This window comes from Garra rufa, chromosome 25 (assembly GCF_049309525.1).
Source record: "Garra rufa chromosome 25, GarRuf1.0, whole genome shotgun sequence".
NCBI lineage: Eukaryota > Metazoa > Chordata > Actinopteri > Cypriniformes > Cyprinidae > Garra > Garra rufa.
Genome location: NC_133385.1, coordinates 17,914,033 through 17,932,417, shown reverse-complemented (window position 1 = coordinate 17,932,417; position 18,385 = coordinate 17,914,033). Strand labels below are relative to the sequence as shown.

Sequence of the window (18,385 nt, the reverse complement as noted above, 5' to 3'; positions counted from 1 at the left end):
CAAAGCACTAATTTATGATTCCTGATAGATTTGCATCCTTTGTGTCAAGCAGAAAAGATGGAGCAGATATAAAAAGACTGTAGATATAGGGGCATGCTATAATCCTAGCTAACAAGAAAATGTGTTATAAGAATATTTTGATAATGTTTCCATTGTCAAGTTATTTCTGAAGGTTAGCCAAAGTTCTGTGAATATTGCTTAGTTGCGATGTTGCATAAACTACATATACAGTTGAGGTCAAAAGTTTACATACACCTTGCAAAATGTTAATTATTTTACCAAAATAAGAGGGATCATACTAAATGCATCATATTTTTTATTTAGTACTGACCTGAATAAGATATTTCATAAAATATCTTTACATAGTCACATTTTTTGTGATAGTTGTTAATGAGTCCCTTGCTTGTCCTGAACAGTTAAACTGCCCACTGTTTTTCAAAAAAATCCTTCAGGTCTCCTTTCCAATAATGACTGAATAATTTTGAGATCCATCTTTTCACACTGAGGACAACTGAGGGACTCATATGCAACTATTACAAGGTTCAAACGCTCACTGATGCTCCAGAAAGAAATACAATGCATTAAGAGCTGGGGGTGAAAACTTTCGAACAGAATGAAGATGTGTACATTTTTCTTATTTTTACCTAAATATCATGTTTTTTCATTTAGTACTACCCTTCAGAAGCTACAGAAGATACTTGCATGTTTCCCAGAAGACAAAATTAGTTACATTTACCCTGATCTTTAAATTCAAAAAGTTTTGTCTCTTAATGCATCATGTTTCCTTCTGAAGGATCAGTGAGCATTTGAACCTTCTGTAATAGTTACATACGAGTCTCTCAGTTGTCCTCTGTGTGAAAAGATGGATTTCAAAATCATACAGTCATTTTAGGAAAGGGTTCAAATATACAAAAATTATGAAAAACCAAAGAATTTGTGGAACCTGAAGGATTTTTCTGAAGAACAGCAGGTAGTTTAACTGTTCAGGACAAACGAGGGACTCATGAACAATTCAATTCAATTCAATTCAATTCAAGTTTATTTGTATAGCGCTTTTTACAATACAAATTGTTGCAGAGCAGCTGTACAAAAGTTTTAGGCTACTACAATATATTTAGTAGCTTATTAGTGGTGAATACTGTATGTTGAGTCGATGTACATATGATATAAATATTAAAATCAGTAACTGTGTAATCAAACAGATGATGAACATTAATTGCAATGGTTATGTGCTGTAATCGACTTGTAGGAAAATTGTGTAGTGCTGTATGTTGTTTCAAGGCTGGCATCATCTGCGGTCCTCTGAGGGGTTGGCATCATCTCTTCTTCTGAATCCGGGCTGAATCTTGTGTAAACCCTAGTTACCACGGGATGGAAATCCCGTGGCAGAGACAGAGAAACAAAGAAATAATTAGCGTAGCTGCTGTTCCAACTTCCGACCAAACAAAAATGATGTGTTTAGCCCAAGCTGAGGAATATTAATGTGCATTTGATCAGATGTAACTGAAATTACAACGTTATGAGATACATTATGAATGCTTGGCTAAAGAGATGAGTCTTTAATCTAGATTTAAACATAGAGAGTGTGTCTGAACCCCGAACGTTATCAGGAAGGCTATTCCAGAGTTTGGGAGCCAAATGAGAAAAGGCTCTCCCTCCTTTAGTGGACTTTGCTATCCTAGGTACTACCAAAAGTCTAGAGTTTTGCGACCTTAGGGAGCGTGAGGGATTGTAGCGTAGTAGGAGACTAGTTAGGTATGCAGGAGCTAAACAATTTAGGGCCTTATAGGTAAGAAGTAATATTTTGTAAGTGATACGGAACCTAATAGGTAGCCAGTGTAGAGACTGTAAAATTGGGGTAATATGATCATATTTTCTTGACCTGGTAAGGACTCTAGCAGCTGCATTTTGGACTACCTGTAGCTTATTTATTGAAGAAGCAGGACAACCACCTAGTAGTGCATGTATGAACAACTATCACTAAAAATAAAAAAATAATAAAAAAATAAAACCACAGCTGTGGATCATTCAGGTAACACAGTATTATGAATCAAGCGTATGTAAACTTTTGAACTGGGTCATTTTCATAAATTCAACTATTATTTTTTCTTGTGGACTTTATGTAAACGTCTTTTATGTGAAATATCTTATTCAGGTCAGTACTAAATAAAAAACATGCATTTTGTATGATCCCTCTTATTTTGGTAAAATAATGAACATTTTGCAGATTCTAAACTTTTGACCTTATTGGTTACAAATAAGATGTTGTAGGCTCTATTTTTTTAAATGGATGTTATTCACATTCACTTAAAGTTCAGTTAACCAAGTGAAAAACTGAATGCACAGAGTAAGCAGACATCAACACTGTGCTTAAGTAGGACAGCATATTGACATTTATAGATTAAGTGTAATTTTTTCCATTAAAATACCTTCTCGGCTGTATGTGGGTCATTCCTGGTAATCAATAACTTTTGGCTTCGTATTTTTAGAAAAAGAGGTAAAAAAGTATTATTTTTTTTTGTTCTTGAACAATAACAAAACAATTACTGATGAATAGAATATGTCTTGATTATTAGGAACTGGTACTTTTTTGTGCCCATTTCCTGCCATACCCTTATTATTTTAATTGTTTTAATCCATTTTATATTGTGTGTGTGTGTGTGTGTGTGTGTGTGTGTGTGTGTGTGTGTGTGTGTGTGTGTGTGTGTGTGTGTGTGTGTGTGTGTGTGTGTGTGTGTGTGTTAAGACCCAGATTTTACATTGAACATCAAGAGGCAACCCAACATTAAGGTGACTAGATAAGGAAAACTGTGCTGAAAATGGAAATAGACATTCAAAATATCACCAAAAATCTATAGTTAAAGGGATAGTTCAGCCAAAAATGAAAATTCTGTCATTAATTACTCTCCCTCATGTCGTTCCAAACGGTAACACCTTCGTTCACCTTTGCAACACAAAATAAATCTGAGAGCTTTCTGATCCTGCATAGACAGCAATGCAATTGACAATTTCAAGGCCCAGAAAGGTAGTAAGTGTCTTTCTTTTTGACCAATAACAGATAGAGAGAGTGTTTAGAAACGGAACACAACACCCTCCACTGAATGTTCTTCAATGTAAGCCTATGGGCACTATAGGGAAAAAAGAGGAGAATAACAACATCTAGTAAACAGTAAAACAGTTTGAACTACAAACCAGGGTGTTCATAATTAAGATAACACATTAAAATAATATGGTAAGACACATCAATTTCAATATCAAACAGCAAAACAAGCTGATTTGTACAGCTAAAAATAGCTGGATGGGGATAAGCCAATAGAAATTACTTAATTCACATTTAACATCAATTATCAAATTAAACGATACACATGAAAGTAAGCATAAGATTGTGAATGTATAAAGATGTAGGAGTTCTGTGTAAACGGAGCCTAATAGTGTATGTCTGTTTTTTTATTTGAAAGTAGACAACGTCTTACCTGCTCAGTACTGTACTTTGAGGAGAAACCAGACACTGGATATTCGTTGCTTCAATCAAGGGTTATTGCTTAGCTGGAACAACTATAACATTAGGGATCCCTCAAGGCTCTATTCTTGGACTGGTTTTATTCAGCCTTTATTGCCTTGCCACCTCCTGGGAATGTTATCAGAGCATCTCTTTGATATTTGAAATGCTAAAAATCATATTAAAGTCATTTAGATTTCTGGACACATGACTGTTGTCCTGTCTGAGGCTGAACATTTAATTCTAAACATAACTTTGATCTCTTATTCAGTATGTTATCCAGCACTGATCTGTTATTTGCCACTAATAGATGTATTGTTATGGTTTATTTGACAATTTGCTTTGTCTGAAATAAGAGTTGTTTGCGTTTACTGACCTTGTCACCAATGTCTTCTGTTTGATGTTTTCTTTGCCTAGTTGTTGAAGTCTTTGTTTTGGTGTTTGCACTTGCTTAGCATTGCAGCGTTTATTAAACATGCTTTGAGAACAGAGACCTGAACATCTTTCTTCTGAGCTTGCGCTGAAGAAAATTAATCACCATTGAAACATTCTGTCTTGCACCTTGGGACTTAGTGGGAAAGCAAGCAGTCTATTTATTCCACTTTAATGTACACAAGGATTTGAATATTCATGTGGTCTACTAACATGTGTGTTGTGTACACATACCGCATTGGGGAAAAATACATTGGGGTCCAAAAGTCTGACACCACAGTTGAAAGTTGGAAATAAACAGTTTAAGGAATCGTTAAAAAAAGCCTTGAAATTACAAAAATGCTAAATAATGTAATATATGTCTTACTGAGATGAATCACTCTGACATCTGGTGACATTCCCATGTTGATATATTATGCATTATCACATACTCTAAGTGCTTCGGTGGTCTCGCTGAAACCTGATCCGTGTTATGAAGATGGATGTGAAAGATAGAGACAACCTTACAGGAATCTGACAGGAGGAAAAAACAGAATGCACACCCTGCTATTTGTGCAAAGTCTACCATATGCTTATTAATCAGCATTATTCTATTTTAATTGTTTAACCCATTTTTATAATCCGAGAGCTTTCTGACCCTGCATAGACAGCAACACAACTAACCCCTTCAAGGTTCAGAAAGGTAGTAAGTGTTGTGGTGCTGTCATGAACGTGCATTGCCACAAGAGAAGAAATTGTTGGACAAAGTCATTATTTTTGTTTTCTTTGCACACAGAAAGTATTGTTGTAGCTTCATAACATTACGGTTGAACCACTGATGTCACATGGACCATTTTAATGATGTCCTTACTACCTTTCTGAACCTTGAACGTGCCAGTTGCATTGCTGTCTATGCAGAGTCAGAAAGCTCTCGGGTTTCATGAAAAATATCTTAATTTGTATTCCAAAGATGATCGAAGGTCTTACGGGTTTGGAACAACATGAGGGTGGGTAATTACAGTAATTCTGCTTTTCAAATGTTATTTTGTTTGTGCTTTTGGAAGTGGATTTTCAATATCCATAATTAGGCTTATTGTTTTGCATTTTATGCTCATTTTGAGCACAAAGTATGTGTTTTCTACAAAGTAATTGTGGTGTTTAACTGATTATGGGAAATTTATAGCTGTCTGGTCACCTTACCCAACACTTTATTCATGATTTTTCAAGGATGAAGGCAACTTCTACCATGTGAATTTAAAACAAAAGACTGAAGAGTTAGAAAGAAAAATGCAATGCAATCTTGATGCATTTAAATATTGATCAGCCTATTCATATCCCTGTCCTATGCACAATTATATGGCTAGTTGCCTTTTACTTTTTCTTCATATAACCATTTTTGATACATGATACTGAATAAAAACACTTGTGCTTAATGTAAACGCTCTAAAGAGAGTTAGGGCTCAGTTCTATATACAGTCGTGGCCAAAAGTTTTGAGAATTACATAAATATTGGAAATTGGAAAAGTTGCTGCTTAAGTTTTTATAATAGCAATTTGCAAATACTCCAGAATGTAATGAAGAGTGATCAGATGAATTGCATAGTCCTTCTTTGCCATTAAAATTAACTTAATCCCAAAAAAAACTTTCCACTGCATTGTTAAGAAGGCTTCAGGGCATCCAAGAAAGTCCAGCAAGCGCCAGGATCGTCTCCTAAAGAGGATTCAGCTGCGGGATCGGAGTGCCACCAGTGCAGAGCTTGCTCAGGAATGGCAGCAGGCAGGTGTGAGCACATCTGCACGCACAGTGAGGCCTAGACTTTTGGAAGATGGCCTGGTGTCAAGAAGGGGAGCAAAGAAGCCACTTCTCTCCAAAAAAAAACATCAGGGACAGATTGATCTTCTGCAAAAAGTATGGCGAATGGACTGCTGAGGACTGGGGCAAAGTCATATTCTCTGATGAAGCCTCTTTCCGATTGTTTGGGGCATCTGGAAAAAGGCTTGTCCGGAGAAGAAAAGGTGAGCACTCCCATCAGTCCTGTGTCATGCCAACAGTAAAGCATCCTGAGACCATTGTGGGGTTGCTTCTCATCCAAGGGAGTGGGCTCACTCACAATTTAGCCCAAAAACACAGCCACGAATAAAGAATGGTACCAAAACACCCTCCAACAGCAACTTCTTCCAACAATCCAACAACAGTTTGGTGAAGAACAATGCATTTTCCAGCACGATGGAGCACCGTGCCATAAGGCAAAAGTGATAACTAAGTGGCTCGGGACCAAAACGTTGAAATGAACAAACTCCAAGAAGTGATTATGAAAGAATGGATTGCTATCAGTCAGGATTTGGCCCAGAAGTTGATTGAGAGCATGCCCAGTCGAATTGCAGAGGTCCTGAAAAAGAAGGGCCAACACTGCAAATACTGACTCTTTGCATAAATGTCATGTAATTGTCGATAAAAGCCTTTGAAACGTATGAAGTGCTTGTAATTATATTTCAGTACATCACAGAAACAACTGAAACAAAGATCTAAAAGCAGTTGAGCAGCAAACTTTGTGAAAACTAATATTTGTGTCATTCTCAAAACTTTTGGCCACGACTGTACTGTTGAAGTCAAAAGTTTACATACACCTTGATTCTTAATACTGTGTTGTTACCTGAATGATCCACAGTTTATTTTTGTTTATTTTTAACTGAGAGACTCGTAGGAAACTTTTACAGAAAGTTCAAACATTCACTGATGCTTCAGAAGGAAACAATGCATTAAGAGCCAAGGGGCGAAAACTTTTTTAAGATCAGGGTAAATTTAGCTTCTTTTTTTTTGTCTTCTGTAGCTTCTGAAGGGCAGTACTAAATGAAAAAAAAAAAAGATATTTATGCAAAATAAGAAAAATATACACACCTTCATTCTGTTCAAAAGTTTTCACCTCCAGCTCTTAATGCATGTTTTTTCCTTCTAAAGCATCAGTGAGTGTTTGAACCTTCTGTAATAGCTGCATATGAGCCACTCAGTTGTTCTCAGTGTGAAAAGATGGATCTCAAAATCATACAGCCAGTGTTGAAAAGGATTCAAATACACAGTGCTGAAAAACCAAAGAATTTGGTTTAACTGTTCAGGACAAACAAAGGGACTCATGAAAACTCAGCTGTTGATCATTCAGGTAACAACAACAGTATAAAGAATCAAGTGTATGTAAACTTTTGAACAGGGTCATTTTTATAAATTAAATTATCATTTTCTCTTGTGGACTTGTAATCATGTAAATGATGTTTTATTAACAAGGTTCGGGAGGAGCACGATCAGATAATCAACCTGGCCCAGGTGAAGCTCATCAGCCAATCACCTTAACAAGCTCAATTCGTATATAAATACAGCCAGCTCACCTCCGTGCCACGATGGTTTTCTAGCATCCCACCCCCACCCCAACACCTCACTCTCCATTTAAGTCATCCCATTTCGGGATGGGGGGGGGGAGTTCTCTGGGTTCAGGCTCCATCCCGAGCTCGGAGCCCTCCCCCCGGACAGCACGCCAAAATTTCTTATTAAATTGCCTTATCACATTATATGAGAGTGCGAACTCGTGAAACATCTTTTATGTGACATATCTTATTCAGGTCAGTACTAAATAAAACATAACATGCATTTTGTATGAACATTTTGCAGATTCTGCAATGTGTATGTAAACTTTTGACAACTATGTGTTTTTTGTGCATTAAGGTGTACTAACATGCAAAAATGTTTGTCCATGTACAATAATGAGTAATGATAGGTACCATCGTATTGTTTGGACAGCGATATAGCCATAGAACAGAGCGTTAATTGTTCTGCGTATGAATTGCGTGCTTAGCAGCCAATAACAAACAATTATTGGGTAATCGTGAGAGCATGGAATTCCCTTGATGATTAAACCGGATAGATGATCAATCCTTCACAGGGCTTTTCAAATAAGTGATGCGTGCTAACTGCGAAATCCTAATATTCAGGAAATCCCCTGGGTTGTAAATCAGGGACATGTAACCATAGCGTTGCTCACCTAATTGGCTTCCATTTAAAGCTGGAGGCTGCAATTCACCTCTGAACTGTAATGAGAGAGCATATATAGCTTCTGAGGATTATAAAGAGGATGGGAGAGTCATGGTTTCTATTTTGCATCAAAATACGCCTGTAGTCACATACAGTATGAATACATTGCTTGGCTAAATGAAGCATCAATAATAGTTCCAATGGACCACAGTAACATACACCTGACGTCACTGATGTTTCAATTGCAAAACAGATTAGCTAGTCTACCATTTGAGCATCGAAGGCTTCAACATATGTTTGTGTAACCTATAATCTGATTTAGCAAGCACTTCAGAAAGTGTTTTCTTTAGTATGCGCATATTAGCCGAGAAAATCACACATTGCCATATCATATTCTGACTTAATTGGATGCGACCCTTGTTAGCACACCCACTCTCAAGTTTAATTTAAAGGTGCAAAAGGAGAAGAATTGAGGTAATTAACCAAATCATCCATGGATATGTCATTCATCCTGCCGTCGGAACAGGTGTGCGGGGGTTGTAGCAGTGCGGAGTGGGGAGAATTGTTTCTGTAACTGGACTGCTACTCTATTACCGAAAACATGGTGTGCAACGGCTGCAGAATTTCACAGAAAACAGTGGTGCAATCTTTATCTAGTCATCTTTTTAAACTAAGACAGAGTGTGAGGAGATGATCCGAAATATGAAATCCAGGCTCTTATTTTAAAAGTGAAAGTTCGCCCCAAAATAAAACACTCTCATCATTATAATGCCTTTTTTTTGGAGCTCCACAGGCTGGATCTCCTTTTACTTCCCTAGTGTTTTGGAAGTAAAAATCCAACTCATTTTCTTCTTATGGCAATTGATTTTGATAACTTAAAAACCATTAAGGACAGAACTACTTAAAGGTGTAGTTGACCCAAAAATGAAAATTCAGTTATTACTCACCCTTATGTTGTTTCAAACCCGTAAGACCTTTGTTCATCTTCAGAACACAAATGAAGGTATTTTTGATGAAATCTGAAAGCTTTCTGACCCTGCATAGACAGCAATGTAACTGATACATTGTTAAAATAGTCTGTGAGATCAGTGGTTCATCTGCAATTTTATAAAAAAAAAAATTGCGCACAAAAAGTATTCTCGTATTGGCTCACCTGAAACTTTTTGAATTTGAAGATCAGGGAAAATGTAACTTTTGTAAATCTTCTGTAGCTTCTGAAGGGCAGTACGAAATGAAAAAATATGATATTTAGGCAAAATAAGAAAAATGTACACATCTTTATTCTGTTCAAAAGTTTACACCCCCTGGCTCTTAATGCATTGTGTTTTCTTCTGAAGTATCAGTGAGCGTTTGAGCCTTCTGTAATAGTTGCATATGAGTCCCTCAGTTGTCCTCAGTGTGAAAAGATGGATCTAAAATCAAACAGTCATCGTTGGAAAGAGTTCAAATACACAAGAATGCTGAAAAACCAAAGAATTTGTGGGAACTGAAGAATTTTTCTGAAGAACAGTGGACAGTTTAACTGTTCAGGACAAACAAGGGACTCATGAACAACTATCACCAAATAAAAAAAAAAAAACAATCAAAAAACAAAAAGTATTCTCGTACTGGCTCACCTGAAACGTTGTTGTCAAGTAAAGAAACAACCAAAATAGCTTAAACCAGGTAAAACTGTTTCTACAGATCACCTTTCACATTTAAAACCATTTAATTGAACATCTAATAATGAATGTCGAGGTCAAATCACTACAGAAACATATGAAGGAAAGTTATGTGTGACACATTGTCAAATGATTAACATGTAAATAAAAATAACTCTTATTAATATCATCATTTTAAATTTTCAAAAGCCTCCAGATCCTGTAGCAGATGTTGCTGTGCAAGAAAAGTCATTAGTTACTAAGCACGCTGGTGTTATATAACTATTGCGAACGTAACCAATGGCAGATGAAAGCAAATATAGAATGACTCCCGAAATTGTATTTGAACAGGTGTGTAGGTGGAGAATAATCAGAAAATATGAATGTTTCTCTCCCACTCAATATTGTTCGGTATAGTTCATTGGTTTATTATAGATGCTAATTTAACCGATTTACCACTTAGCAACAGAGGCTAAGAACAGTGTGAATCACTTCGGTGAAAAGTTTTCTCAGTGTGTGATTAATGCTTGCGTAGATTATAAGTGATTGTCTCATCATATGGTTTTGCTCTCTTGATGAATTAACGGTGGTGTAGGTATTTACTAAGTAATATTTTTTAAGGGTTAGTAAGATTTTTTTTAAAGAAATGAATACCTTTGTTCAGCAGGAATGCATTAAATTGATCAAAAGTGACAGTAAATACATTTATATTGTTACAAAAGCTTTTTTGATAAATGAAATTCTTTTGAAAATAGTAGTTTTCACAAAAATAGTAAGCAATGTTTTTAACATTGATAATGAAATGTTGATGATTTCCGAAGGAACATGTGACACCGATGCTGAAAAATATATATTAAAATAGAAAACAGTTTTATAAATTATAATATTTCACTGTATTTGTTGTATTCTTGAGCAAAAAAATGCAACTTTGGTGAGCATATATATATATATATATATATATATATATATATATATATATATATAGCTATTATATTTAGATTTTCAGTTTTAATTTTAAGTCTACATTAGTATTTAGTGATTTACTAGTTTTCTTTTTGTTGAAAATATTTCTAAATACTTTTAATTTATTTTTTATATCAGTTTTATTTTAGTTAGTAAATTTTATTTTAGTTGAAGGCAACATTTCAGGTTTTTTAGTTTCAGTTTTCCATCCAATATATTCATGTTTTACTTTAACTTCATTTCACTTCATATTTTGTACTAGTTTCAGTGCAAAATGGTAAAACCTATAGTATAATTAAAAAAGCAATGAATCTTGAATCACTTTGAATCGTCAGATCCACCTTACCAATGGTGTACGCACTCCAAAAGCGAATTTAATTTTTGGTGTACATTATTAGATTACATACAAAGTCAATGCAAAGAATATTTGCAAAATAGAACTCGTTTGCCGCAAACGCACTATATCCCGTCTTCTGCGCAAGTTGAAAAATGTCACCTTGAGTGGAAAAATTTGCGTAATCTAGAGCAATAACGCAATGAGAATATTTGCTGCACGTTTGGTGTGCACATAGCATAATGGTGTGTGCAAACCAAAAGCAAATTTATATATTTGTGTGAGTAGATTACATAAAAAGTCAATGCAAAGATGCGAAATCAAACGCACTATATCACGTCTTCTGCGCAAGTTGAAAAATGTCACCTTGAGCGCAAAAATTTGCGTAATCTAGAGCGATAACGCAATGAGAATATTTGCTGCACGTTTGGTGTGCACATAGCATAATGGTGCGTGCAAACCAAAAGCAAATTTATATATTCGTGTGAGTAGATTACATAAAAAGTCAATGCAAAGACGCAAAATCACGCGGACTGACAATAATTGAAAAAAAGCTGAGAAACTGACAAAAAAGTTGAAAAATTTTAACTCAAATGGAAAATTCACATGATATAGCACGTTGCTGCGCAAGCCAATCAGCGAAGAACTTATTGACACGTCCTGTTGTATTAGAACATGGAGGAAAGCATTACACAATGATTTTACTTGTGCGAGTGACACGTAAAACATCCCGCGAGTAATTTAGAGCAATAACGCAATGAGAATATTCACTTTGCGTTTGGTGTGCACCAGTGTTGGGCACGTTTAAAGAAATTAGTTATAGCCTAGTTACTATCAGGGTGCGATAGGCGGAGTTACTTTCAGGGTGCATAGGCGGAGGTTGACCAAACTATTAGTGTAATCGGTTGACAAGGCACATTATATACCCGTCTTTTTAGGCAAGTACCAGAAAATGTTTTTAATATGATGGAAACTGTCTAACGTGATCACAATTTACCCTATGTACCCTAAACGGCGACCGGCACAAGGCCATGGGAACCAGATGAGTCCTCCCCAATTTGACTTTGTTGCAAGATTGAACTCTTGCATTATTATTGACATTTTACTTTATTATTTTAATACTGTAAGGTTGCTTTGACACAACTTGTATTGTAAAAAGCGCTGTATAAATAAATAATCTTGACAATTTAATACAAACATTGTAAGTTAGGCCTATTAATTATAATGATTTCATTTAATTTCAAACAAAGAATAAATTATATAGAGAACGTGAGCAAAGTATCAACAGAGCTTTCTGAAACTACGGAAATGACACTTCTCCCAAAAGATAATAAGATGATGTAAAAGGAAAAAAAATATTTCTCAGCTTTTATTTACATTTGAACAAAAAGTGGCATGTCTAAAATTATTCACACCCTTTGCAAACTGTCACAGTCTATGGGAAAATCCAAAGTTCTATACCATTCCAAATAGTCCAAGCTGTTCTAAATCATCCTAATTACCCTGATTCATTGGGAACAGCTGTTTTAATCAACTGGTTTGTGGACAGTAATGGCTAAGACAAAGGAGCTCACTGAGGACCTGCGGCTGCGCATTGTGGCTGCTCACAAGTCAGGAAAGGGCTATAAGACCATATCTAAATGTTTTGAAGTTCCAGTGACTACAGTGCAAAGTATTATTAAAAATACTTAAAAAAAACAAGACGTTCCGCACTGTGAAAAATCTCAGAGGATGTGGTCGGAAGCCAAAAGTGACACCTGTGCTGGCCAGGAGGATAGTGAGAGAGGTAAAAATGAATCACCACCAAGGCCATCCTGATGAATCTGGGCTCTGCTGGTGGCAACATCTCAAGGCAGACAGTCCAACGGACACTGCACACCGCTGGGTTCCACGGACGCAGACCAAGGAGGACACCACTTCTCCAGATAAGGCACACAAAAGCCCGCTTGGCCTTTGCAAATGCTCATCTGGACAAAGAAGTAGACTTCTGGTCTTCTGTTTTATGTTCAGATGAAACAAAATTTTTATTGTTTGGCCACAATGATGTAGCCTTCATTTGGCGTAAAAAAGGAGAAGCCTTCAACCCTAAGAACACCATCCCCACTGTCAAACATGGTGGTGGAAACCTAATGTTTTTTTTGTTTGTTTTTTTTTAGCCGGTGGACCAGGGAACCTAATCACAGTAAACGGCACCATGAAAAAGGAGCAATACATCAAAATTCTCAACAACAACATCAGGCAGTCTGCAGAGAAACTTGGCCTTGGGCACCAGTGGACATTTCAGCACGACAGCGACCCAAAACACACAGCAAAAGTGGTGACGAAATGGTTAGCAGACAAAAACATTAATGTTTTGCAGTGGCCCAGCCAGAGTCCTGACTTAAATCCAATTGAGAATCTGTGGAGGGAGCTAAGATCAGGGTGATGGCAAGGAGACCCTCCAACCTGAAAGAGTTGGAGCTCATCGCTAAAGAGGAATGGGCAAAAATACCAGTGGAGACATGCAAAAAGCTGGTCAGCAATTATAGGAAGCGTTTGATCGCTTAAATAGTCAATAAAGGCTTTTCTATTGATTACTGAGAAGGGTATGAATAATTTTGGACATGCCACTTTTTGTTCAAATGTAAATAAAAGATGATTTTTCCCCCACAAAGATGCCTCTTATTAATCATCTTACTATCTTCTGGGAGACGTCTGTGTCATTTCTAATAAAAAAAAAAAAAAAATTGCTGGTTGAATAAAAGTAACTTTAAGTCAGAATTTGCCAGGGGTATGAATAATTTCAGGCTTGACTGTATGAAAGCGTGAAATGTTGAAAACACATATTCTCTGATAAAGTAATTAGTATATTACCAACGCGAGCTCCAGTTTTTCCAGTCTAAACTCATTATCTCTAATGTCACGCCTGTGAGTGGCTCTGCTTTTCAACTTTAAACATCCACGTGAGATGTGCGGACATGTAGGTGAATGCCCACATCACCTCCGTAAACAAGCGTGAACATTCATCAAGTTCATCTCGGCTACTTTTCGTTTCAGGAAGAAAACATTAGAGAAATAAGCCAGAATGTACCTCAGAAGAAGAACTCAACGCAAAAATGATAGTAACGGCCAATTTTTATCGTCAGCAGCGGTAACGGCATTGTAACGGGGGAAAGAATAATCCTGTTTATTTATAATGTCGTTATTCTGATCACTGTCGTACACCCAGCATAAGGGCCTAAAGGGCTCTGCATTAACACTCCATCAACCGGATACCATTGATTAAGGGAGTCTGATTAGAGCCCCATTACCGGCTTCAGCAAATGAGCATAATTAGATTTTAAGACTTAAGAGCGAATTAAGAGAAAAGGTGAAGCGCGATAAGAGACATCGCTGGACAGGACCATAATTCCCACGATGCCTGCGCTACTAAAGCGCCCTACCGTCTTGTGACAGATCGGCCCCGTGGAATGATCTGAGAGCACAGAGTTTGCCTCAGTTTTGCACATCACAGAGATCACGCTGTTAAATAATTCATAATGCTGGCAGTAATTAGGAAGCGGTGGGGCCCGCAGAACACAGCGGTTACTGGAAACACTTTTCCTCTTCACCCTTGACAGTTCCTCTACCCCTGAGTGCCAGCTCCTTGATTAGCAATGTGAGCCATTAGCACATCCTGCCATCGTACAATTTCAGGTTGCATTAGGTAAACAGTGATGGGTCTAATGGCAGGAGGAGGTCTAACTGCGGTCAATTTACAAAACTAATGCTTCTAATAACAACTAAAACACCCTGTTGCTGATCGAGTAATGCAACAAAACTAGAACGCTGTCCTTTTAATCAATGAAGCTGGCTAGTTCGCAAGCTGCTGTATTTCTAATATGAGCCCAAAGATGTTTTTAGCGGTTCTTGCTAAGCTAAAATGCTAATTTTGCTGTTTGCTACTTTTACATACTTAAAGATTTAAACAAAACTGTATGTATTAATATTAATAATTTATTTTAATATGAGTTTATATATAAGTTTAGTTAAAGGCAAAATTAAAGTTTTTGTTTAGTTTAAGTTTTTCAATTAATATTTATGTTTTATGTTATTTCAGCTTTATTAAAGTATTTGTCAAGTACTTGTCAGTTAAGCAAACAGCTATTGTTTTTTTTTAATATTCATATCATATTAATATTTACAATAGTACTATAATTTTTTGTTTAGTTGAAAAATACTTAAAGGACAACTATAATTTAATTTTTTAATATTAATATAATATTCACACACACACACACACACACACACACACACACATACATATATATAAATATAAATAAATATATATATATATTTTTTAATATAACTTGTTTGGTTAATTAATTTTAATTAGTTTATTTTAATATATAGTAATGTACATCTTTAAAAATGAAGCAATATTTGCTTTATTGCGATAATTAAGCAATATTTTTTAACTGAAAAATACTTGAAGGCTAAATATAATAAAATTTGTTAATATTAATATGATATTCACATAAAATAGGCCAAATGTAGTTTAATTAACTTATTTAAACAAATATTAACATAAATATTTAAAAATGACGCTATGTTTGCTTTATTGACAATTAAAGGCTGGATACAATTTAAGATTATGGATATATATTATGGATAAAATTAAACCTTTTAATAATATTAATGCAAATATAATATTTTTTTTTTAAAAATGAAGCAATATTTGTTTAATTACAAAATACTTGAAGGTCAATTTTAATTTAATTAGTTAATATTAATATAATATACACATAAATATTCTAAAAAAGAATCAAAGTATTTGCTTAATTGACAAATACTTTTTAAATATTAAAAAATGAAGCCATATTTGCTTTATTGACAATTAAAGGCTTTTTTTTTTTTAAGTGAAGTAATTTTGGTTTATTGACAAATATTTAAAAAGGCTAAATAAAATTTAGTTAGTTAATAATACCATAAATATTTATTTTTAAAAAAGTAGTTTTAATGTATTTTATTTTTTAGATGAAAAGTGCTATTTTTTGCTGTGGTATCAAAATTAATTTTGAGAATTGCGAAATTTGACTGGTATTGGTATCAATTACTGATTTTGATATTGTGACAACCCTACAATGTTTTTAAAGCCCAATTTGAAGTAAATTATTTCCTAATACTTACTAATTTTGTTCAACATTTTAAAATTGTATTTCAAACAAATGACATAAATACTGTACGTCCAGTAAGCCGTCTATTATCAGTAACTTTTGGAAGCCTCTCGTTTCTTGAATCTCCCTGACTGAAGTTCTCCGTGTGTCTTTAGCAATCAGCTCTCACTACCAGCAGTCAGTAATTGTGATCTCCACCTGCCAACTGACAGGAGCATCTTTTCTATCATCAGTTCTCGCCCGCTGACTCCGGTAAAAAGCACAGTATGACAAGCATCATTTTAAAAGTTTAGACCCCTCGCACCGATGTGAACCCAGGTCGCTCCACACGTCAGGAAGCCTTAGTGCAGCAGGACACTGATTAAAGAGCCATCAATCATCTTTTCTTGCAGATTGCAATTTCGTTCCCTTTTGTCAGGGACCTCTGTGTTAGGATCTTTTCCCCTCGACTGATTTCAGGATAGACGAGCATCAGTCATGTGTGGTCAGGGCCTGATGACACCGTCTAAAAAGAGTGAGGGCAAGAAGGTGAATCATGAGAGAAAAAAATACAGTGAAAGCTCAAGCTTCACATCTTTCACTGCTCTGCTCATTCAGGAAAGTAAAATATTAGTTTTGGTGCTTTTGCCTTTGTAGAGACAGCTCCAACAAAAAAACCTGCTGAAGCAGCATGCTAAAAGCTGTATGGAAGCCTATTTCCACCACTGAATAGAAAAAAGAAAATGTTGTTGCAACTTTTATTCTCACAATTCAGACTTTTTTCTCAGAACTGCATGATACAAACTTGCAATTGAAAGTTATAAAGTTAGAATTGCAAGATATAAAGTCACAAAGATATAAAGTGCAATATAAACACAATTGTGAGAAAAAAGTCAGAATTGAGAGATGTAAACTCAAAGCAATTGCTCAAAGTTATGAAGTCTAAATTTAAGGGAAAAGACTGATATGTTCTCAGAACTGTGTTATAAAGTCAGAATTACGAGTTTTCTGCAACTCTGAGGAAAAAGTCACAATTGTGAGTTTATATCTTGCTGACTTTCTAACTTGCAATTGCGGGTTTATATCACACAATTAAAAAAAGTCACAATTGTGAGTTTATATCTCACAATTCTGAAATTACGACTTGCAATTGCGAGTTTATATCTCAAAATTCTGACTTTAAAACTCACAACTGCAAGTTTATATCACTCAATTTTGACCACATTTCTCAAATTGCAAGTTTGTGTCACACAATTCTGACTAACTTGCAATTGCAAGTTTATATCTCAAAATTCTGACTTTAACCCCCGGTTTCACAGACAAGGCTTAAGCCTAGTCCTAGACTAAAATCTAAGTCTTAACTGAACAGTGGCCTAATCCTGGTTTAGCGTAAGCCGTGTCTGTAAAACCGGGCCTATAACTCACAATTGTGAGTTTATATCACGCAATTCTGACTATTTCTTGCAATTGTGAGTTATCACATGATTCTAAGTAAAAAGTCAGAATTGCAAGTTTATGTCTCACAATTCTGACTTTATAACTCACAATTGTTAGTTTATATCTCAAAATTCTGACTATTTTTTGCAATTGTGAGTTTTTCTCACTCGATTCTAAGAAAGTCAGAAATGCTAGTTTATATCACGCAATACTGACTACATTTATCAGAATTGTGAGTTTGTATCCAGCAATTCTGTGAGTTGTAAGTTTGTGAGTTTATCTCTCGCAATTCTGACTTTATAACTCACAATTGTGGGTTTACATCACGCAATTCATGAGCTGCAAGTAGTCAGAATTGCGAGTTTATGTCTAGCAATTCTGACTTTAAACTCACAATTGTGTGTTAAAAGTTTATATCACACGATTCAACGGAAAAAGTCGGAGTTGCAAGTTTATATCACGCAATTCTGACTTTATAACTCACAGGTGTGGGTTTAAATCATACAATTCATGAGCTGCAAGTTCATTCTGACATTATAGCTATTGCGAGTTTATATCATACAATTCTAAGAAAAAGTTTGAAAAGAGTTTGTCTCGCAATTCTGACTTCATAACTCGTAATTGTGAGTTTTTATCATGCGATTCTAAGAAAAAAGTTAGAATTGTGAGTTTATCTGTTGCAATTCTGACTTTATAACTCGCAATTGCGAGTTTTTATCATGCGATTCTAAGAAAAAAAGTTAGAATTGTGAGTTTATCTGTTGCAATTCTGACTTTATAACTCGCAATTGCGAGTTTTTATCACGCGATTCTAAGAAAAAGGTCAGAATTGTGAGTTTATCTCGCAATTCTAACTTTTTCCTCACAATTCTGACTTTTTTCTCCAAATTGAGAAATATAAACTCAAAGCAATTGTGAGTTATAAAGTCCCAATTTAAGGGGAAAAAAGACGAGTTTATTACAATTC

At 35.4% G+C, this 18,385-nt stretch overlaps 1 protein-coding gene across 1 annotated transcript in view; it reads right to left on the bottom strand.

Moving 5' to 3' along the window:
* The window catches only part of LOC141301374 (synaptotagmin-10-like), a 39,462-nt gene that overhangs the window by 19,327 nt on the left and 1,750 nt on the right, over nt 1-18,385 (bottom strand). The gene's annotated exons all lie outside the window — the stretch shown is intronic.